The sequence below is a fragment of the Maylandia zebra genome, linkage group LG20 (genome assembly GCF_041146795.1).
Source record: "Maylandia zebra isolate NMK-2024a linkage group LG20, Mzebra_GT3a, whole genome shotgun sequence".
Lineage (NCBI taxonomy): Eukaryota > Metazoa > Chordata > Actinopteri > Cichliformes > Cichlidae > Maylandia > Maylandia zebra.
The window spans coordinates 14883030-14907871 of NC_135186.1; the positions used below are offsets into that span (position 1 = coordinate 14883030).

Sequence of the window (24842 nt, forward strand, 5' to 3'; positions counted from 1 at the left end):
GGTCACTAACCACAGTTCGTGACCATAGTAGAAGGTGGGGAAGTAGATTTACTGGTAAATTGAGAGCTTCTCTTTTACGCTTAGCTTTCTTCAGCCACAGCATCAATACATCTATTGATCTCCAACTCCCTTCTCTCCTCACTTGTGAACAAAATTTCAAGATACTTAAACTCCCCCACTTGGGGCAGAAACTCATCCCTGACTGAGAGTTGGCACTGCACCCTTTTCTGGCTGAGGATCATGGCGTCAGATTTGGAGGTGCTGATTCTCATTCCCGCCGCTTCACACTCAGTTGTGAACCACTCCAGTGCGAGCTGAAAGCCATAACCTGATGAAGCCAGCAGAACCACATCATCCTCAAAAAGCAAACATGAGATTCTGAGACCACTCAAGTGGTCTGAGACCATTCTGTCCATAAAAATTACGAGCAGAATCAGTGACAAACGGCAGCCCTGGCGGAATCCAACACCCACATGAAACAAGTCTGACTTGACTATGCTCTTGCGATGGTTGTATAAGGATCACCCTTGGATATCCTTGAGAGGGTATAGACAAAAACTGCATTGTTCCTCCTGCATCCGAGGTTTTACTAACAGATGAACTCTCCTTTCTAACACCCTGGCATAGACTTTCCCGGTGAGGCTGAGTGTGATCCTTCTCCGCCCCCGATCTCCATGTAACATTGTAGAGGCGTGTCAACCAAGACAGCCCTACAAAATCCAGAGCCTTCAGAAACTCAAGGCGAACCTCATCCACCCAAGCAGCCTGCCACCGAGGCCTTGTTTAACTGCCTCAGTGCCCTCGTCCCCGGAGATAGACCAGTCGTCCCCCTCATCCCCATACTCTTTCAGCCTGATGGTTCGCTTCACCTCTGGTATCCACCATCTGGTTTGGGGGTTACCACCACAACAAACACTTTGAGGCCGCAGCTAAGTGAAGCAGCTTCAGCAATGAAGGTGTTGAACATGGTCCATTCGTACAAAATGTGCCCAGTCTCCTTCACAATGTTATCGAAGCTCTGCTGAGGTGGGAGCTGAAGAACCCGCGGGCCGGGATTCTGCCAGACTTTCCCAGTGCAGCCTCACTATACGTTTAGGCGTATAGTGAGCAGATCCCGGGAATAACATCGGAGATCTCTGTCCAGAAGAGCGCAGTCCTGGGAACAGCTAAGATACTGCACAGGACCCTCAAGCTCCCAGGCCTCTGGTAGAGGACCCGAGCTTGAAGGATAAACCGCCCGCAGGGGTGTGCTGGGTGTTTTTATATATATATATATATATATATATATATATATATATATATATATATATATATATATATATATATATATATAGATATATATATAGATAGATATATATAAATTTTATATGGACTGCAGGTAAAAGGTATGGCGAGTGACTGCTGTGTCTTAGCAGCTGAAAAACTACTGCAGTTCCATTGCAGCGTGGCATGAGAGGAAGCATAACAGATCAGACTGATTACACATTTCACGTCCCCTCCCAAACTTGTGACAGTATAGCAGAACATTGAGCTGAGCTGATGGGCTTCTTGTTTAGTCGTGCAGCAGTCATTGCATTATTTAAAATGACTCCATACTGAAGAGCCCAGAGAAGTCAGAATTCAGTCAGTATGCTGAAAGACTGCCCTCTTGTGGCAAAAAGCCTCAACAAACCCCTTTTCTTGACATTTAAACAATTAGGATGGACCTCTTGCTCACTTGTGATTTTCGTGGATATCTTGACAACACAGAATTGTTCAAATACAAAACTCAGTATCACTGCAAGAAGTTTCACATTGACAATAATAGGCAATAATAGTGGGCTCTCCCTCTCTACCCTCTCTCAGTCTTTGTGCTACCAGTCAAAAGTGCAACAGTGAAACAGAATTTAAAGCCCAATAACTTTTATAACAACATTCTAACTAAATGAGAGCTGCTGCCATGAGGTAACATTTGACATAAATTTATAAAAACATTTCTAATAGGTTTCTTTCTGTACTTTAATTCACTGTTTATAGATGTTGCAAACATACTATGATCCACAGTTTGACCGGAATAAGAAACTATAACAAACAAAGATTATAGGTTTGGTACATGGCTGACAACTAATGATGTACTAGACTAGTGACTTAGATTATTCAGGTATTCATGTTACTTGTATTCAGGTTTTAAAAAATGTTTTATTCTATTTATATCATGGTCAGCGAAGGCAGACCGTGGGGATTTGAGGAAGGAGGACCCAAATGCTGGATTCTTTAGTGAAGACAATGTGTTTATTTACAGTGAGGTAAATAACAGATGAACAATAAATCCCCGTTGCTCCCTAGACTCCCGTGTGTGTGTCCCACTCCAACATCCGTGCTCGTGCTCTCCGCTGTCGTGTTTCTGCACACCCTGTGCGTGCTGTCCTTCTTGTTCCACGTTCCTCCTGCAGGAAAACAGAAGCATCCGTCAAACACTGACCCCCGCGGGCATACACGATCAGCACGATCAGCACTACCGAACACTGACACACACTGACTTGGCATTTAACTCAATGATCCCGCATCGGTGGGAGCTCCATCACTCTCCTAAATAGCTCCCCCGACGAGCCCTGATCAGCAGCAGGTGTGTGGGAAGGACTTCAGGTGTGCCAGTCCTCCAGCAGGGCCACACCCACGAGGCCTGAAGGTGCCTGTAACTTGGTCAACAGAAAACAGCTGCACACACATACACACACACACACACACACACACACCTGCGTACATTAAATGTGGACACAGAACAGTAGCAGTGCAGAAGACACACACATCTAATAATAATAATAATAACAATAATAATAATAATAATCCACACTGCTCACGTAGTCCCCAGAGCCGGGTCCGTGACAGTTTACCCAATTTAGGTTAGCGTTTAGTTTCATATTGGTCCGACTTGCTCTTTGTTTTGTATATTTTCTATTAGCTATAATAAACAGCTCACATTTTGTTATTATCCAGTTCTGTTCCACATGTTTGCGTTTGGGTCCACTATCTAACTTCCCCTCAATCTGCATCCGCTGTGTTTCTTACACAGCATAATGATGGTTCTGGCTTATCGTAAGCTTCTGAGCTTTGTTTTGATGTTTTTGTTCCAGTGATTTGGGCGAACTTGATGGGTGTGGAAATGTTCTTACAAAACAAGTTACCACATTACGTAGTGTTATCTACACTAGTGGTCTCACCGTTTCCTGAATGTTTGGTTTCTGGGTCTCATCAGGGTGGAGTTTTAGGGCTGACGTTATTATGAAGATTACTGAAAATAAAAATTAAAGAACCTGAAGATAATAGTAAATATGACTGTGAAGACTCACCCTTTAAATCTTTTCTGAATGTCTTGATTTTGAGTGTGTTGGCATTGTCAGGGTTCTGGATCTTCGACCCAGCATTTTAAGTTTATATTGCATTCATGATTATTTCCCTTGTTGATTTAAGTTCAGGTTTTAGTTTTGAGTTTACTTATATTTCTGTTTCATGTTTTCTTGTCTTTGTCTCCTCCCTGTGTCTGTCATGTCCTCTGTGTATATGTTTCCCTAGTCATGTCTTTGTATATTCCCTCTCCGTCTCATGTTTGGTTTTCCTATTTGCGTCTCTCCCCACCTCTCTCCATATCGCTCCCATGCTAGTTGTGTCTTAGTCGTGTCTCTGTTTCATCTCCCTTACCAGTTCTCATGTTCCTGTAACAGGGAGAACTGGGCCCAGGACTGTATTTCCCTGTGTTGAGGGCTCAATGCCAAACTGGCGGGGCCTGTGTCTTTAAATACTGTTTTCAAGTTGGCCAGTGATGAGGCTGTGCCTTCTGTTTCCTTGCTTGATGGACCAAAGACTGACAATGTTGACCCTGAATTCGCCTTAGTCTCAAATGTTAATGTTAAACTCTCAAAAGAACTTTTTTTTTAACTGCATAACTGCCAAACTAATGATTGCAAACTGGCCAGAACCTTACATGATCATTTAGGTTGTGACAATGTAAACAAAGAGACAGAAATGTATTCTGAAGGTTGTAATGATGGTCTTGTTTTCAATCCAGAAAATAATCAAAGTAAGTCTAGTGGGATTGAGACAACCAGTCCAAATTTGTTTCTCTCTGTTCCTGGCCTTATGGAGTTGTCTGTTTGTTTTGCCTCTGAGCCTGCCATTGACTATTCTGGTTCTATGCCAAGCCTGCCCAGCCTCCTGTGGCCTCCACGCCTCAGGGACCAAGCCAGTTGGACCCTCTCTGCCTTAGCTCAAGGGTCACCCATCACCAGAGTCTGCAAGCCCTGTGCAGCCCTAGGCAGGGCCCCCAGAACTTGCTGCAAGCCTTGTACAATCCCAGGTTGCTCCTGCTTTGTCTTAGCCAGCAGTCTGCACTCTGCCGTCTGGTTCAAAGTGCAGTCCTGATTCAGCTTTGACCTTGGAAGATTATTGCCTGTGTGTGTAAGACTGGCTGCAGGAATGTGGACGATAAGAAATGTGTATCTGTCCCAACATCATGCAGAATTTCAACTGGATTTCATATGTTGTAATTGAAAAATACAGGATCATGATTTATATGTGATTTTGCTGATAGCTAATAATGGTGAATACTGATTAGAATATAATCAAGTGTAAATTGAACAAATATGATCTTTAGCACAAATGCTTGTTTGCTTCCTCCCTGTCTCATTGTGTCTGATTAGTTCCAGCTGTGTTTCCCTCCTGTTTCCCATTCCCTCGTTATTGTTTTTGTAGTTAGTCCTTTTTCTTTCTTTGCCTGTCGCTGGATTGTCTCCCTTTGTGGCCTCCCATGTTCCCAGTTTCTTGCTTCCCAGTTTAGGTTTTGTTAGTTTCTGCTTTTGTTTGTAGTTTTGTTCAGCCCCAAATAAAGGCTGGCTTTTTTTTAAATCTCCTCACTCCATCTCTGTCTGCATTTGGGTCCACACACCCTCTCCCAGCAGACGTAACATAAGGAGCGATCCTTGTGGATTGACAGACAGCTGACAGATGTTTCACCATGCCATAACCTCATCGGTCCTCTGAAACTACAGTTACATAAATATGAATATTAACATTAAACATTTTTATTTGTTATTGCTGTGAGTTAGTATTTTAGTCAAAATTAAATTTGAGGTCCATTGTTGTTTTGGCGTTGGAATTTCGGTTGATGAATATCATAAATACAACAAATCATGCTATTATTGTAGGGGAATACAAAGTGCTAACTACAGAGTTGTAGTTAATTGTGTTGGGGACTTTCATTTTTTTCACCTAATAGTAAAAGTGGATTGAGATCATTTAATACTTAATTATAGTTTATGAAATACACCAGAAATCAGTTTCAAGAATAAAAGTCTTGTTCTGCTTTCGGCTACATCTGCAGGAGAAAGTGGAAGAGCCTCAAGGACACATACTCCAAGGAGAAGAGGACGGAGGAGAAGAGGAGTGGGTCTGCACCAGGATCTGGGAGGAGATGGAAGTTCTTCGTGGTCATGGGGTTTCTGGACCCCTTCCTCACCCATGCATATGTATCGAACAATACAAAATTTTCAATTTATTTTATCAACTTTCCTTCTGACGATGCTGTCTGTGTTGAGCGCTCAGTGGATCTGCGCTCGAAAGTGCAGCCTAGGCGGAGTAGTCAAACGCAGATTCACTGACCGCAGGGCAAGCTAGTGAGACAGAAGTTAAGCTCTCCTTGCAACATGGCAAATTGAACCTCCCCCACCCTCATTCGAGATCTGGCGTTTGGAACTATTTTGGTTTCCATGTGAAGCATGACCCTGAAGGTAAGCGCGTCATGGACAAAAGTAAAACAGTATGTTGGATGTGCCACGCAATGCTCAATTACATTGGTGGGAACTACTGCGTTAGCGCAGTTTGCTCGTTAACGTGTTGACGCCGTCCAGCCCCACGCACGGGGCGATCCGCGGTAGCTCGTTAATGGAGATTTGCTGTGTTGTGGCGTTAAGGTCATTTCAACGAGATTAACACTGACAGCACTAGTTGGAACACAACGAATATGACTGCACATTTACTCTGACATCATCCTAGTGCAAAGACAAGTGGAAGCAGACAAAAACAGCAAGCACGCATGCTACAAACTTTACCCGAGTCATTTAGACAGCCGTTAGCACATGATTCTCCTTATGGGGACCTGATATGTTTAATATGTTGCTGAGAATATAGCCCAGAAGAAGCATATAGTATAGCTTTTATTTTGGAAAGAGCCATTTCTCTGTAATAAACTCTCTTTTCCAAAGATAAGTGATTTCTCGATCAGATAGATTTATTTTTTTTATTACTTTGTTGTTTCAGTACCATTAAATTTAAAAACTGTACTTTTCAGCTAAAATATATATTTATAACTTTAATAAATGAAATTAATCAAATTAAAAAGGCATGGCCATTTTTTTTTGTATCGAAAAAATATCGAACCGTGACACCAAAGTATCGAACCGAACCGTGAATTTTGTGTATCGTTGCACCCCTAATACATAACCTTAAGTTCTCTTTCATAGCATTCGTGTCTCACTATGGGAGAAATACTGTCTACCGGATTGCCAGACATACCTGTTAAGAACACAACTTCACAGGGGGGAAGCTCCCAACTGGGAAGAACCTGCACTGAGGACTGAATGCGCTAGGTTAGGTACTGTTACATCTAACCTGTAAAACCTAGCAAATGTGTGAGGTGAGGCCGAGCATGCAGCTGCACACACCTCCTGAATAGAAACTCCCCTAAAGAGAGCCTATGAGGTTGCCAGACCTCTAGTGTAATGTGCACGCAAGCCAGCAGGAGGCTGAAGGCACCTGCTAGTATAGGCCAGGGCAATTGCTCCTACTATCCAATGGGAGAGGCGCTGTTTAGACACAGACTTTCCCATGTGTGGTTTAGCCCAGGACACGAACAGCTGGTCACTTTGTCTGACACTTTGGGTTCTGTCCATATAAATGAGCAGAGCACGGACTGGACACAAGGTATGCAGCCGCTGTTGCTCCTCTGAGGAGAAAGGCGGTGGGTAAAAGGCCGGCAGTTCTATAGGGGAACGTGTGCTGACAATGTTTGGGATAAAGGCAGGGCTGAGCCGCATACTGACCCTCGTATTATCCGAGGAGGACTGAATGCATGACTGATGCACTGAGAGAGCGTGGATCTCTCCTACACGCTTAGCTGAAGCTAAAGCAATTAATAGAGCTGTCTTCAAGGACAGAAATTTTAACTCAACCTGTTCCAGGTGTTCAAATGGGCAACAGGAGAGCGCAGCTAATACTGTGGGAAGGTCCCACGATGGAGCCAGTGGCCTAGATGTAGGCCACTGGCAGTCTTAAAGGGTTAATATGCCGTTTCATGCACCCATCATGAAACGGCATATTAACCCTTTAAGACCTACCATAGAACCAAGTCCGCCAGAGCTTATATTATATTTTTACATGTTGTAGTGCCATTTTTGGGAGCATTTCAAGTTGCTATACATCAATACAACCATTACAGCCTACATTTTAATAATATGTATGCATTAAGTGCATAGTAATTACATAAATTGCAAAGAAGTGCAATAAACTACAAAAAAAATTGAAAATCGTTTTTGTTTTTTTAACATATATTTCTAGTTAGAGAAATTTAAGAGGCTTATCCCTCAAAACTGTACGTACAAAAAAGTTGCACAAAAGTTTCCCACCACAGGAAATTTATTTTGAGTGTCTTCATAGTTTTATTTTTGAAATACACCAATTTTAATACACTGCAGGAAAAACGAAATAATATAATATTATAGTGCAAATTTTCAAAAAAGCAGCATATGCATCAAAATAAACTATTTCCAGCAGTGCAATATTAGTCCTAAGCATCCCAGAAACGACACAGAGAGTCATAAAGTCAAACGTAACTTTTAAAAACACCAGTATAGGCCCATGAGGCCCTGATGGTAAAAAAACTAAAAAATGACGTCACTTCCGGTTTCGGGCAGGTCATGGCGGACATGCCATAGTTCGCGCTGACATCTATTCCAACGTAGGAAGTGTTATGAACAGCTGATCGGATCGGCAAAGCGTGTTTCTGGAATATTATGTTTTTGTTGCTGCAAGCGCTTTTTATGCAGTTTTTGCAAAGCTATATATGGAAGGAAACTGTGACCTAGGACAAGCTGATGGCATAAGATGTAAGTACAACTTCTCCGGTTTCATATGCAAAAAAAAATTATTGCGCTAGCTTACGTGGTTGCAGTGCTACCGGGATTTAAAAGTAGTTGTGCAAAATGGAGCGTGCCCGCTCTGACCGGTTTTAAAGGGTTAAGGGATGCTGGCAAACAGTCTTCCCCTCAAAACCAATATGGCAGACTGAAATTGCTGCCAAATACACCTTGATGGTGGAGAAGGCTTTACCTTTATCAATCAGTGCCTGAAGAAATGACAGAATCACAGCCACGGAGCACTGAAAAGGGATGGCCTGTGATTCTAAGCACCAGCATATTTCAAACATACGCCACACAGCAAATTCAAAAGTGTTAAATGTTTTGGTGTTAATAGTCTTCTTGCAAAAGTAGAGTTAATTTTACTGTAAGTAGAGTCACATTCTTTTAATGTAACTCTGAGGTGTAAAATGACAGTAGTTAAAATCGAGTGTTAAAAATGAGTGTTTCTATGTCAAATCTGGAGGTGTTACAATGGAAACGTTAACTCTTGACCTCTTAACTCTGAACTCCTACAGGGGCTATGACACCAATAGAGTAAATTCACAGACTCCGCCCCCAGCACGGCTCCAATCGAAGCTGAAGTGAAGCCGTTTCAGAACATTTTGCTCTAAATATTTGAGTTGTTTGCCATGCTTGGTAAGTCATTTTTTCAAAGATTGTTTCAATTATTATTATGAGCTTTTACTTCTGTGGCTCTTTGGAGTTGAGACAAAGCTGTGTGAAAGGCATTAGCCATGTTGCTCGGTGATAGCATAATATTCTGTTTTAGCTAGCTGAAAGGTATTGTTTGCGGGCAAATACCACAGCCTTGAAAAAAAGCTAGTGTTATGTTACTGCCTAGTTAGTTTCATGTTTTAAATGTCAGTAAATGCGCCGCCCTGTGGTCCCTTTAAGTCGATATTTTGTGACAGTAGAAGAAGAGTTAGACAGGAAGTTCATGTTTTCTTGCTATGTTGCTTCGAGATGGCTGCTCCACATTCATGTCCTTCTTTGGGTGTTTGTTAAAGCATTGTCTGTAAGTACTCAATGGAAAAGCAATGAGACACTCCAAGTGTTGTCTTTATGTGTGATGGACCACAGTTAACAAGTTTTCTATGTGCTATTCATATGTAAATGAGATCGCCAGTTCATATGCTAATTAGCGGTGCTAATCGTCATGCTAGCTTCTCAAATGCATTGTTATTGTCATTGGCACAAGTTGTTGTTTACAGTACAGATGAGTAATGTACATTTCCACATATGTTTATTGTTACAGTTTCACAAAATGAAAGAACCAGTAAACTTCTCAAGATCTCATCTATTGTCTGGAGTTCCTGGGTTCATGTTTAGCTGTGTGGATAGCTAGTCAGACTTCTAGCGAGGCCATTTACAGTGAAAAGACAGCACCACAGCAAACATCATAGCTACAGAAGCCACCGCGTGGAGCTACGACCATCCTATAAGCTAAGTAAAGTATACGGGCGGACACAATCAAAGTACAACAAATCCAAAATGTCTGAAAGTAAATCCTCCAAAGCCGAGACAGAGTCAGTCCGTTCCCGCAAACCACCATCAAGAGCAGGTTCGTCAGCTAGCATTGAACTGCTCAGAGCAAGAGCAAAGGCTGAAGCTGCTCAAACAAGAGCCTCATATACAAAGAAAGAAATAGAAATTAAAGTCGAGCAAGCTACTCTTGACGCGCTGAGAGCGGAACAAGAGAAGGAAGCTGCCATAGCAGAAGCTAATTCTTTAGAAGCTGGTCTACTTGAATTAGGCTTCGAAACACGCAGTGTAGCTTATGGGCCACCCCTATCTGAGAGCAAAGAAAAACGCACTGCGCAGTATGTTTTGGAACAAACAGCTATCAATGCAGCAGAATCAACAGCCCCAGTAAAAACTGAATACAAAGACCCTACACCCGCCTTTCAAGAAATTGCTATAAAAGAAGGAAACAAAACAAACTGTGCTGCTACTCATAACGAACTGTACAAGCCCCCATCCACCAACTACAAAGAGTTTACACCTCTTGTTCAGACACCATATAAATCCAGTTATACTCAGGGCAATGAACATGCCCCGAGCCAACACACTTACGACCTCGCCAAATATCTAGCCCGCAGCCAGCTCATTACTACAGGCCTTACCAGCTTTGATGACCAACCCATGAGTTACTGGGCATGGAAATCATCTTTCAAAACCGCAATAGCAGGGTTAGACCTTTCACCAGGAGAAGAGCTGGATTTGCTGGTGCGCTACCTTGGTAAAGATTCAGCTAAACAAGCCAAACAAATGAGAGCTGTCAATATCAGATGCCCTGAAGTTGGTTTAGCTATGGCTTGGGACAGACTTGAAGAAATATATGGCTCCCCAGAAGCTGTAGAGCAAGCTCTCTTTCAAAAGGTCGACAGCTTCCCTAAAATCACACTTAAAGAGCCTTATAGACTCCGTGATCTTGCCGACCTAATGATAGAGCTAGAGACAGCCAAGTTGGACGGTTACTTACCTGGCTTGACCTACTTAGACACATCAAGAGGGATCCAAGCGATAGTCGAAAAATTGCCGTACAATCTACAAGAAAGGTGGATGAATATTTGTTCAAGGTACAAGCACGATTATGGCGTCAGCTTTCCCCCCTTTACTGTGTTTGTCAACTTCATTCGCACTGAAGCCAGAACACGAACTGACCCTAGCTTCAGCGTCCACAGCCCTAACCAACCCATAACATCAGAACGAAGACACATGCACGAAAGGTTCTCCAAAGGACCCATATCTGTTCACAAAACTCAAGTACAGGACAAGGCAGATGCAGAAAAGTCTAAGTATGCTGTGAATCCAAATAAACAGTGCCCAATTCACAGCAAGCCTCATCCTCTGAAAAGGTGCAGAGGGTTCAGAGAGAAACCCTTGGAAGAGCGCAAACAGATCCTCAAAAAATTAAACGTCTGCTTTCGCTGCTGCTCATCTACTGACCATTTAGCCAAGAACTGTGAATCAGAAACCACGTGCACTGAGTGTGACAGCAAAAATCACATTTCTGCCCTCCACCCAGGTCCAGCACCATGGGAGTCCAAATCGCCCCCTTCCCCACAGCAAGGCGGGGAGAGAGACAAAGCAGACACCCAAGAAGTCACATCTCGGTGTACTGAGGTGTGTGGGGAAGGAGTGAGCGCCAGAGAATGTTCAAAAATCACACTAGTGAATGTATACCCTGCTGGACACAGAGATCAAACAAAGAAAATGTATGCAATCTTGGACGATCAGAGCAATCGATCGCTGGCACGTTCCCAGTTCTTTGATGTTTTTCAGATCCAAGGAGAGAGTCGCCCGTACATGTTAAAGACGTGTGCCGGACTCACAGGAGTATCAGGAAGAAGTGCTTCTGGCTTTATAGTAGAGTCAGTGAATGGAAAGGCAAGTCTTCCTCTGCCAACACTCCTCGAATGTAACGAAATTCCAGATAACCGCTCTGAGATACCAACTCCAGAAGCTGCCCAACACCACGCCCATCTACGACAGATTGCCAACTTGATCCCGCCATTAGACCCAAATGCTGACATACTACTACTGCTGGGACGAGACATGCTTCGAGTCCACAAAGTCCGGGAGCAAATAAATGGTCCAGACGACGCCCCATTTGCTCAGAGACTCGACATGGGTTGGGTCGTGGTAGGTGACATCTGTCTCGATGGAGTGCACAGACCCCAACACGTGAACAGCTATAAGACTTTCATACTGGAGAATGGCCGTGCAAGCCATTTTCAGCCATGCAACGGTCAAATAACTGTTAAAGAGACATTTACCAAAGCTCCTGAGCGCAGTCACAGCCTCCCAAGCCTTCCTGTGTCAGGATGTAATGTGGACAGCATTGGTCAGCAGGTCTTCACACGAACAGCGGATGATCACAAACTTGCACCATCAGTTGAGGATATGCAGTTTCTCCAAATAATGGACTCAGAGTTCTATCAGGGCAGCGACAATAGCTGGGTTGGTCCTCTGCCTTTTCGATCGCCTCGACAACGGCTCCCGAACAACAGACAACTGGCCTACGATCGCCTTATGTCACTCCGGCGCACTCTTGAAAAACGACCTGAAATGAAAACACACTTTCTGGAGTTTATGGAGAACATACTTACCAGAGGACATGCTGAAGTGGCACCAGCTCTCAGTCAGAACCAGGAATGCTGGTACCTCCCTTTGTTTTGGGTTTACCATCCAAAGAAACCCGCCAAAATTAGGGTCGTGTTCGACTCAAGCGCCCTACATGAAGGAGTCTCTCTCAACGACGTGTTGCTAACAGGCCCCGACCTCATCAACAGTCTTGTTGGGGTGCTCATAAGATTCAGAAAGGAGCAGGTGGCCATAACGGCGGACATTGAACATATGTTCCACTGTTTTGTTGTCAAAGAGAGCCACAGAGACTTTCTCCGCTTCTTGTGGTACAAAGATAACGACATGTCATCTGAAGTTATAGAGTATCGCATGCGAGTGCACATTTTTGGGAACAGTCCCTCCCCCTCTGTCGCCATATGGGTTGAAGAAAGCAGCAGCGACTGGTGAGCTAGATTTTGGGATTGAGGTGCGGACATTCATTGAGTGAGATTTCTATGTCGATGACGCTCTCAAGTCATTTCCTACTGAAGAAAAGGCCATACAAGTTCTCCAACAAGCTCAACGGGCTCTTGCTTCTTCAAACCTCAGACTACACAAAGTAATCTCCAACCGCCCTACAGTCCTAGAAGCTTTCCCACCAGAGGACAGGGCAAAAAACATTGGAAACTTAGACCTGTGTGCTCAAGACTCGCCAGTGCAACGCAGTTTGGGGCTGCTGTGGAATGTTGACACAGACACCTTCACATTCAAAGTTGACAATGAGCAAAAGGCCTTCACACGTAGAGGTGTCCTCTCTACTGTCAACAGTCTCTACGACCCTCTGGGGTTTCTCGCTCCAATCACAATTCAAGGCAGACTGATTCTTAGAGAACTTACCAGCTTGACGGACGACTGGGATGCAGCACTCCCAGACAACATGAAGGCAGAGTGGAGCAATTGGAAGGACTCACTTCAAGATTTAGAAGATCTCCAAATACCACGCCCCTACACTTCTCTCTCTACATCTGGCGCCCAAACCAAAACACTTTGTGTATTCGCTGATGCATCCGTGAAAGCCATTGCAGCTGTCGCTTACATCAAACTGTCTACTTCGAACAAAACAGAAATCGGCTTTGTGTTTGGAAAAACAAAGCTAGCTCCTCAAGCCGGCCTCACAATTCCAAGACTAGAGTTATGTGCTGCAGTGCTTGCAGTTGAAGTTGCGGAGCTGATAGTAGCAGAAATAGACATCATGTTTGACGACATTGAGTACTACACTGACAGTAAAGTCGTGCTAGGCTACATCCACAATCAGTCACGAAGATTTTATGTGTACGTGCATAACAGGGTCCAACGCATCCTCCAATCAACATGCTCCAACCAGTGGAGGCACGTTCCATCTGAACTCAACCCAGCAGATCATGGGTCCCGCTCCGTTGCAGCAGCGCAACTGAGCAGCACAACATGGTTTAAAGGGCCAGCCTTTCTCCTCAAACCGTCCGCACAGTCGCAATCTCCAGTCACGTTTGACCTTGTGGATCCCACTCTTGATACAGAAATACGTCCGCTGGTGACAACAAATCTGACACAAATCGCAAGGTCAACAGTAAGTTCATCCCATCTTGAGAGGTTTTCCGACTACAGTCCTCTCCTCAGAGCAGTTGCCCGCTTGACCCACATTGCTCGTTCCTTTGGTCAATCCAACCAAGCATCCAGCTGTCGTGGTTGGCATCTCTGTCAACCCACAGTGGAAGAATTGGAAAATGCGAAGGTCTGTATCATAAAGAGCGTTCAGAGTGAGTGCTACGAAAAGGAAATAAAGTGTATTCAGGAAGGGATCCCTATTCCCCCCTCAAGCAGTCTTTGGAAACTGCATCCTATTCTAGATAGCAATGGACTCTTAAGAGTTGGAGGCCGAATCATACAATCTGAACTGGGTATCGACACCACTCACCCTCTCATCATCCCTGCCCGACACCACTTGGGAACGCTCTTAATACGGCACTATCACGAGACTGTGAAACACCAAGGAAGACATTTCACGGAAGGTGCCATTAGAGCTGCAGGATTCTGGATGGTAGGAGCCAAAAGGGCTATCAGCACAGTGCTTTTTAAGTGTGTCACATGCAAGAAATTGAGAGGAAAAGCGGAATGTCAGCAAATGGGAAACTTACCATCTGAACGAATGCAAGTTGCACCCCCCTTCACATATGTGGGTGTAGACGTGTTCGGGCCATGGGACATTGTAACCCGGCGCACGAGAGGAGGACAAGCTAGCTCTAAAAGGTGGGCCGTGATGTTCTCATGTCTGTCAACAAGAGCAGTCCATATCGAGTTGATCAAATCAATGAACACAGACAGCTTCATAAATGCTTTAAGGCGGCTTTTTGCAATCAGAGGCCCAGCAAGACAACTAAGATCGGATTGCGGTACGAACTTTATCGGCGCCTCTCGGGAACTGAAAATGGACGGATCAAACATGTCAGTCGAGGATGTCGAAGGCTACTTAAGCAAACAAAACTGTTCATGGATCTTCAACCCACCTCATGCATCCCATATGGGCGGTGCCTGGGAGCGGATGATTGGGATTGCGAGGCGTATCCTCGACTCTATGTTACAGGACTGCAAAAGAACACTACTAACACATGAACTGTTGTCAACATTCATGGCAGAAGTCTGTGCCATCATGAATGCTCGCCCCCTGATTCCTGTGTCCACCGATCCTGAGTCACCCCTCATCCTCACGCCGTCGATGCTGCTCACGATGAAACCAGACTCAGCAGCGCCACCCCCTGGTGACTTTGGAAAGGGGATATTTCTGAAAGAACAATGGAAAAGAGTACAAGGTCTCGCTGACATGTTCTGGTCCAAATGGAGACGGGAATACCTTCATACTCTTCAGTTGCGACACAAATGGCAGGACAAGAAACAAAGTCTCAAGGAAGGAGACATCGTTCTGCTCAAAGACATTCAGGTGAAGAGGGGCGATTGGCCCATGTGTATCATAACCAAGACTTTCCCAGGGAACGATGGACTTGTCCGGAAAGTCGAAGTAACTACTTCACATTCAGGCAATAAGAAGACTTTCTCTCGTCCTGTAACGGAAGTGGTTTTGCTGCTGTCCCCCGAAAAGTTTAGTGACTGACAGTTTAATGTGGGATTGTCATAATCCCAGGCGGGGAGTGTTATGTTACTGCCTAGTTAGTTTCATGTTTTAAATGTCAGTAAATGCGCCGCCCTGTGGTCCCTTTAAGTCGATATTTTGTGACAGTAGAAGAAGAGTTAGACAGGAAGTTCATGTTTTCTTGCTATGTTGCTTCGAGATGGCTGCTCCACATTCATGTCCTTCTTTGGGTGTTTGTTAAAGCATTGTCTGTAAGTACTCAATGGAAAAGCAATGAGACACTCCAAGTGTTGTCTTTATGTGTGATGGACCACAGTTAACAAGTTTTCTATGTGCTATTCATATGTAAATGAGATCGCCAGTTCATATGCTAATTAGCGGTGCTAATCGTCATGCTAGCTTCTCAAATGCATTGTTATTGTCATTGGCACAAGTTGTTGTTTACAGTACAGATGAGTAATGTACATTTTTTTTTTTTTTTTTTTTTGGCCTGTCCCGTTTGGCTCTTTTGCCATCAGAATTGTTGTCTAAAGGCAAAGAAAGATGCCCAACGGATTTACTTTACCAAACTGACCATCCCAGCCTTGCCGTAATGGTCCATTTGATTCACCTTTTATTGTTTATTTTATTTTCACTTAATGAATACGGGACAGACTTGACTGGGGGAAAGAAGGGGAGAAAGAAAGAGGGAAAGAGAAACAGCTGAGAAGAGGGACGGGGGAGAAGGGCAAAAGACAAAAACCAACAGAACGGGCAGAGAAAAAAAAATGCATATATCAATCACCTGGATCACCTGCTGAGAAAGAAAAAAGAAAGCAAGCAGAAGAGAACAAGAGTAATAGAATAAACAACATCACAATGATATATGGGAATATGACAGTAAATACTAAATGTTAAACATTATTGTGCAGCACATAAGATCAACAGAACACAGTGTGCTTTGAGGTAGGAGCCAAAAAGGGTGTAGTTTGTGGGTGTGATCACCCGTGTGTACACCTGTGAGCATGGATGCGCTTGTTTTTTGTTTTTTAAAAAGGTTCCTTCATGTAATAATCTGCTAGAGGGTGTGGGGGGGCCACAGCCCCGTCCTCCAGGGCGTGAAGCAGGTGTGGAGGAGATCAAAACTCCAGACATCCAGAGGCCCCCAGAACACAAGAGACCAAGGAAGACCAACAGAGGGGCAGCTGCGCCACTGTCCCGGAAAGAGCTGAGGAGAGTCCCAGATGAGGGCTCACTCAGCAGCCGCGGAGCAGAAGCCAGGGGGAGTTGCAGTGACGCGCCCGTGAGCTCCGCCGGCAGCCAGCTGCGCCTGAGTGACCGAGCCCCAGGCCGAGAGGCCGGGGGCACCCCACCTCCGAAGTGGCCCGAGCGAGCCCCAGGCCCCAGGCCCCGATAAGCGGCCGCCAAGGAGTGAGCCGGTGTGTACCTGGACGCCCATCCTCGGACACAAAGAACCACCAACGCACCGATGTCTGAGGGGGTCCGCCACTGGCAGGGGAAAAAGAACCACCAACGCACCGATGTCTGAGGGGGTCCGCCACTGGCAGGGGAAGTGGTGGTAGGGGGAGATAGGCCTCCAAACCTTGGAGTGCCTGAGATGTCCCCAGAGAGGTGGCGCCTGACACCCAACCTGACATATAGACACAGACATACAGGCACACACAGATACAAACATCCATTCCCACCCTCATGCTCTCATATGCACTTACTCCACACTCAACCAACGTGGAGACAGACATAAAGAGACGTTGTACACACGATCACACTCCCCAAGCGTACTCTACACACCGGGTCTAGGTGCCCCCGCCCCTGGAGGGGGGAACTGCACCCAGACCCAGGTGGTGTTTCCCTTTTCCCTGCGGTGGGGGGGAGGCAGACCGCCCCGACTCCGCAGCAGCAGGAAGGCTCCACACTCCAGACCGCAGTCGGACGGCCAACTCCTCCTCCTAGTCCTAGCCCCCCAGCAGGTCGCAGAGAACGGGGGTGAGAGAAGACTCCGAACCTCCCTCCACCCGCTCATTGTAATGTTGATGCATGTGTGTTCTAAGTCAAGTCAAGTCAAGTCAAGTTTATTTATAGAGCACATTTAAAAACAACCAAGGCTGACCAAAGTGCTGTACAGTAAATACAGATAAAAATACAATAGAACACAATTTCGTAAAACACCTAAGGTGCATTTAAAACCCAGGAGGGCTTGGAGCTACCTGCCAGAGAGCAGCAGGTAAGCGCATGGTCCCTCCTGCTAACCCTCAATGTCTACGTGTATTTAAAATTGAGAGGTGGGCAACGATGCCAGGGGTGGGGTGTACACCCTGATGGTACTTTGGACTCCGTGTATCGTGCCCACCCCCAAGATCCTATATGTATGTGTAATGAGAGTGTGAGTAATGTGAATGTCTAAGTTGTGGGATAAAATTGAGGCAGAGGCAGCCAGAAGGGGACAGAGGGGGGTAGCCTCCTCTGCACCCTGGTGACATACCCCTATTCCAAGGCCCTGCATGTGTGGGTGGTTGTGGTGGAGCGGGAAGAGGGAGGCAGCTGGAGATGGGGAGGGAAGGAAGGGAGGGGCAAGTGAACCCTCCCTGGGGCCAGCTCCCCCGCTGACCCCAGTAGGCACCCCCATACTCCGCGACCCGCCAGGGAAAGGGGGCCCAGGCCCATCCAGACCAGGCCCAGTGCAGCAGCGCCGCCCGGCCCCACAGAGCCCGGGACAGTCCACCCAACCCCACCACAGAGAAAACTGCACCCACCCCACCATCCACTCATCTTCCAGACTACATAAGACAATAAACACCCAGGCTGAGATCTTCCTCCACCTCTCCTGTATCTCCCCCTCCTGCAGAGGGAGCTCCTGAGGAGAGGAAAGCTCCTGCAAGATGTGACAATCTCCCCCACCAGTTGAAGAGCCCCCCAGGTGGCTCGACGCACCGGCGGCACCCTGCTCCAGGGCTGGGCCCCCATGCACCCACCCGCCCACAACCCCGGCAACACACCAACCAGGACCCAAGCCCCCGAGGCCCGGTCCGGGTCCCAGCCCAGAGACGGAGCGCCCCCAGAACCTCACGCCCATCCCGGACCCACCCAGGGGCAGCCAGGCTACCAGGTCAGTAACCCACGTCCGTCAGCACAGACCCTCCCCTAGCCCCGCTGCACGCAGCCGCGAGGAAACAGTCACCGGAGAGCCAACCGGACATGACCGCTACCCCGGGTTGAGTAATGTACATTTCCACATATGTTTATTGTTACAGTTTCACAAAATGAAAGAACCAGTAAACTTCTCAAGATCTCATCTATTGTCTGGAGTTCCTGGGTTTATGTTTAGCTGTGTGGATAGCTAGTCAGACTTCTAGCGAGGCCATTTACAGCTAGCATGTGAATTTTCAGTCAAACTTTTGGTCAAATACACGTAAAACAATGTCTAGAATGTGAAATGTTGGTATAATGGTGCTACTTGAAGCCTGAAAACGATCGCCCATAAAAAAAAAACAAAAAACGAGCAAACAGCAGTAGCTGACGTCCTGACTGGATTCTACGTTAGCATTTAGATCCCTCCAGAGTTTTGTGCACACGGTTTAGGTAAAAATTAAAAAGGTTGAGGTTTTACATTTAGTTCAGTATTACCTGTTGCCTGTGTCCTTGTCTTTTGGGAAAATACTTTACACAAGTAATGGCTCAAAGAGGGATTCCTTTTTTCTTTTTTTTTTTACTGTGCTGCAATTGTTTACTGGATTATTTATGCCATTAATTAATGTCAACTAATTTTTATTCAATCTCCGCACAGGATATGCTTGTGAAGATGGAATATGGGGGAGAGCAGAAGTGCGTTGAAGTTCCACAAAGGGATGAATGAAGGACATGCATATTGTATTGAAGAAATAAGTGATGAGAATGCTGTTATTTGCATTTACCATGTCAGACCTTTTGATAAACAAAATTCTAATGAAAGTGAGAACATGTACACTGTTACATCTTTCAGAAAATGTTTTGAAATTGTGGTGCACAGTTCAGAATAAATGTTTTTCAAAAACCATTGCGCCTTTTTAGTAAATGTTTATTTCCAAAAGAAATTTCTAGAAGTTCAGAACAGTAAAATTCCCGCTTTTTAGAATGAATTAGAAGATAACTCTTACGTAGTTAAACTAAAATACTCTTTTGAGAGTTAATATATAAGCTCTTAACACCAAGTGTTAAATTATCAACTCCAGACAGATTTGGTGTTTAACACTAAATCAGAGTTAACGTACCAACTCTCCAAAAAGAGTTAAATTAACACTCTCTGGTGTGGACCCATATAGACACTTTAATAGTGTTGAAATCAAATCCGACAGTGTTCGTTTGGACATGCTGGATTTGCTGTGCACTTGTGCTCATATAGCGTCCTAGTAGACGATGCTCTAGAACACTGAATTGTGTCAATAACACTATGAGGGAGCCCCACTGTGTTCAGGTTAAACCACTCATGGGCCAAGCCCGTAGAGCTAGCCTCTCTTTGTGGGGGTGGAATATTTCCCCCTGTGCCTGAGACAGGAGGTCTCTGCGTAGTGGTTATGACCAAAGTGGGCCGCACAGCAGCTGAAAAATCTCCGCCAGCCAGTGCTTCCCTGGCCAGTGCGGGGCTATCAGGGTCATATAGTGACCTCTCTCTCTCCCTCTGGCCAGAGTTAGGGTTAGGGCCACTGGGGGAAAAGCATAGAGGAGGGTTCTTGACCACTCGTGAGCTAGAGCATCCACGCCGAGTAGAGCTCTCTGATCGTGCAGCGAATAAAACAAGGGACACTGAGCATTCTCCCTGGATGCATAAATGTCCAAGGTCGCCTGACTGAATCACAGCCAGATCTGCTTCACCACCTCTGGGTGAAGCTTCTGGTCTCTGTACAATGGGTTGCCCCTGGAGAGAAGATCTGCTGCAAAGTTCATGATTCCCGGCAGGTGAGTTGCTCTCAGTGACAGCAGGTGAACACTACTCCAGACTATCAGTCTGTGTGCCAGTGTGTGTAACTTGGGGGACCCCAGACCCCCTGTCTGTTGATGTAGGCCACAACAGTGGAATTGTCCGACTTCATTAAAACATGATAACCTCTCAGCCAAGGGAGAAAATGTTTTAGCGACAGGTGAACTGCCAGCAGTTCCAGACAGTTTATGTGGGTGGAGCGCATGTGAGGGCCCCATTCCCCATTCTGCCTTTGTGGGTGGCCCCCCCAGCCCGAAAGAGAGGCATCTGTGGAGACCACCTTCCTGGCTGAAACTGCCCCCATGGCAACGCCCTGAGACAAGAAACCTGGCTTCTACCACTCGCGGAGAGCGAGTGAACAGTCTGCAGTCACCGTTTCGGTGAGGGTCTAGTCCCCGCGAACCCACCCAGCGCTGAAAGCCTCTTATGTGCAGGTGAGAGCATTTGTGTGACAACCCGCCACCAGCCAGTTGTCGATGTATTTGGCCACCTGAATGCCCTTTTCTCTGAGCGGGGCCACTGCTGCCTCGGTGTGTTTTACACCCTTGGGCTTAGTGAGAGACCATAAGGCAGGACAACAAACTCGTATGCTATCCCCTGGAAAGCAAATCTTAAATACTTTCGGTGTGGGGGATATATGAGGATGTGGAAATAAGCATCCCTCAGGTCGATTGATGTGAACCAGTTGCCTGTTTGTACTAACCGTAGCAGCGAGGCATGTGTCAACATCCTGAACTTGTATGTCCTTAAATGCCGGTTCAGGACACGGAGATCCAGAATGGCTCTCATCCTGTCACGGCTGGCGGGGTGAGCCGTGTGGTGTAGGAGAAAAAAGGACCCAAAATGCAGGCAGTGGACTGGTGATGAGAGTGATGTTTTATTTACAGAAGTGGAGCGACCGAACAGGCAGTGAGAAAAGACGAATGACTGAAAAAACCTAGACTGGGAAAAACGGGGGCTGAGAATACAGAGAGACATAGTTACACCGAGAAACACAGACGATCCGACGATGAACAGAAGCCAACACACACTATAAATACACACTAGGTAATGAGGAGATGACATGCAGGGGTGGACACAGCTGACACTAATGGACATGATGAGAAGCAGACCTACAAAGTAAAACCGGAAACACACAGACTGTCTGTGAAGGTTCTCAGTCATCCAGGTCATCGTAGTCAAAGGAGCTTGCAAAGAAAAGCGTCTGGACTTCTTTAAGTTGCTTGAAGACGTTTCACCTCTCATCCGAGAAGCTTCTTCAGTTCTAAGGTCAAATGTTGGAGACTGTTTTAGAGACTGGAGACTGGTGGAGACACACAGACTGTTTTACAACAAAACGCAGGGACCTGAACGGAGCACAGAAGGGAGACACAGGTAGGGATAATAAACACGACAACCAACCCAAAGAATTAATACAGAATCAGAAGAAACACCAAACACAAGATGAAACTAAAAAGAAACACAAAACGCTGGGTCAACGACCCAGGATCATGACACATCCCCCTCCCCCCCTTTCTTTGGCACAAGGAAATAGAGAGAAGTGTTTGTGAAACAACACTGTGAACTTTGGCTCTCTTTCCCTCTGGCAGTGACAGGAACACTGGCCCGAGTTATGCACTCTGTGTGGAACATGTCCCGTTGAACTTACTCTGGAACGGAGCTGGGTGGTGGCAGAGCGGCCCATGAAACTGGGTTCGCTCTCGCCTAGAGGAGAGGCTATCAGGCCGGCCGCTTCTTCCTCCTCCTTAGCCTAGAGGAGACGTTGTGGGCCCTTACCGACGGAGCCGCTGCCTTGTAGCACTTATCTGTAAGGCTAGACTGGAAGCGGTCTGTTTTGGAGGGGAGAGATGGGGCCGATGAGGACAGAGACGTCTTCGGGTGAAGATGGCTCGCTACCAACGGCTCCACTTGTGGCATCTGGCAGAAGCCGATAGACTCCATCCCCTCAAAATCCAGCAGAGAGCTCCCCGCGATGGGGTGTTTCTCGCTGTAAGGTTTTCCTTTCCACGTCACCGCTATCTCATTGAGTAGCTCCGGAAAAACAGGCAACACATGCTTCCCCGTCTTTTTCGCCTTCGGCAATTTCTTACCGTCAAAACGAGATTTTACAACCTCTGTTTGTATGGCGGGCCACGGGATGTTGAGCCTAGCAGCTGCGCGCTTGCACATGTCCTGCATGTCGAGATCCAGGGGAGACGGCGGTGTCGATTTGTTAACCTCGCCGGTAGCTGAGGGCTTTGTAGCCCAGCTGATGCTAGCCAAGGAGGTGGAATCTTCCTCCTCCTCGTCACACAGCAGGAGCTCCGAATCAGCCGACTCATCCCCGTCCTCGTTAGCATCTCCCCCCTGGGTGACTCCAGCATGGGGGAAAAACTCACAATCTCTGTGTGCCTCCAGCGACGGGAAAGCGGTCGCGATGGGCTGAGGGTCTGCCTCTGCCCAGCTCGGCCCTGGCCTTGCGGCCAAATCATCGGGCATCTCAATTTCTCATTGCGCTGCAGCAGCCTCACACAGCAAAGGGTTGCCACCCGACAGGTTAGCCTGGCGAGCTAGCCTACGGCGGAGTAGTTTGCATGGGAAAGCCGCGCAGTGGATACAGTCGTGTGCAGGTGTCAAGGCAGCCTGAGCGTGAGATAAACCCAGGCATGCTGCACACACAGGGTGTGTATCCCAGGCAGAAATCTTCTTGCTGCAACGACAAAGTTTTGCAACTTCGTTGTCAGTCGTAGCCATGGTTAGCTAGAGGGTTGCGCACGTTAGCGAGACTGACACTGAGTGTGGAGAATATTGCTATTTCTCAGCTAGTGTGGGGTGAAAAGTAGTGCTACTTTTCTACAGGTATTGTTACCTAATGTGTAAAAACCACTAGCGCCGAAGGGTATTGCTACCTGATGGTGAAGCTAGTTGTACCTTTATTAGCAAAGTGTTGCTACTTTGCTTTGGAAAAATATTGCTACTTCCCAGGGTGAAAGTATTGCTACTTGAAACCAGCACTAGCTACAGAATAGTATTGCTACTGCTTGTATGCTAGTGGACAACTGAAATGCTGTGAACAAAGCGCCCGGCGACCGAGTTGTTCACTCAAATCTGTGGACAGTTTAGCTTAGCACCCAATAGCACAGTTGTCTACAGGCTTCTGTGAGAAGCGAGAAGAGGGTTTTGAATGACATCTGACGCTATGTCAGCCTATTATATAGAGAGGCACTAGCCCCTCCTGACATGGGCGTCACTTAGTCAGCCTGTAAGGGCTGGCGTAATGGCATTTGAGCTTCTGATGAGGTCACACAGGAGGTGTTCCCATAGTGAGACACGAAACGAATGCTATGAAAGAGAACTGTGAGTAATGTTCATGTGTGTGTGAAAAAAAGTGTATATGAGGGGCTAGTAATTCTGAGAACCCCTGCTGCAATAAATGAGGGACAACTGTATATACTTTCTCTATGACTATTGTTTTCAACCTGTTAACATTTAATATTGTCTCGTGGGCGATCGTGGCTCAAGAGTTGGGAGTTCGCCTTGTAATCGGAAGGTTGCCGGTTCGTGCCCCGGCTCGGACAATCTCAGTCGTTGTGTCCTTGGGCAAGACACTTCACCCATTGCCTACTGGTGGTGGTCAGAGGGCCCGGTGGTGCCAGTGTCCGGCAGCCTCGCCTCTGTCAGTGCGCCACAGGGCAGCAGTAGCTACAATGTAGCTTGCCATCACCAGTGTGTGAATGGGTGGATGACTGGATGTGTAAAGTACTTTGGGGTCCTTAGGGGCTATACAAATAAAGGCCATTTATCATTTGACAGAGCCAAATGATTCTGCAGCAGAGCCATCCCCTGTTGCTTCTCTTGGCTCCCCAGTCCCTGGTCCCTCCTGCTGCACCCACAGGCATGTAATTGTAGCAACAGATGTACAGCAAGCACTGATAGCTTTTTACTCACTTGAATTCCCTTGTGATTACCTTTACTAAATATCTACAACCCATTTTATATATTTATGTTTAATGTTTTTCTGTTTGAGAATTTTAATATTATTTGAAATAATTTATTGTAATGACTAATGTCTCAGTTCTATTACACAGCAAATATTGGCACACAACTTGACATATGTAGAATTTATTTCATATTATACTAATGACAAAATAGGCTAATATATAGGAACATAGTGAAGACCAATTATTTAAGAGAATAAAGAGAGGTTAGTTTATTTTAGAGGCAAGCTCCATTTATTAAGAAAAATTTTAAAAAGGCAGGAATGCTCTTTAGAGGTTTGTGGGTGGCTCAGAGCCGTTGTGGGGAAGTCGCTGGGACTTCAAATGGGCTATTCGTTTGGCTGCCAAGACACTGCTCCCTCCGTCGATGTCATGAACCGGAGTTCAGCACACAAGCTGGACCCAGAAGCAGAGACAACACGCCAAGGTGCACGCAAAATAAACTTTATTTTTAACTAAGGGTGTCCCAGAAGGGTCGAAGGAAAACACGCTGATTAACTGGAAAACCAAGGGACCGGGAGATGAACAACTCAGGAACGCCGTAGTCGGGACTG

General features: G+C 46.1%; 1 long non-coding RNA gene across 1 annotated transcript; it reads left to right on the forward strand.

Annotated features, from left to right (window-relative positions):
- Positions 1-8660: 8660 nt before the first annotated feature.
- On the forward strand, positions 8661-19388 carry LOC143414446 (uncharacterized). The gene is made up of 2 exons (XR_013095063.1): positions 8661-8804; positions 19142-19388. It is a non-coding gene; the product is annotated as an uncharacterized LOC143414446 (long non-coding RNA).
- Positions 19389-24842: the final 5454 nt, after the last annotated feature.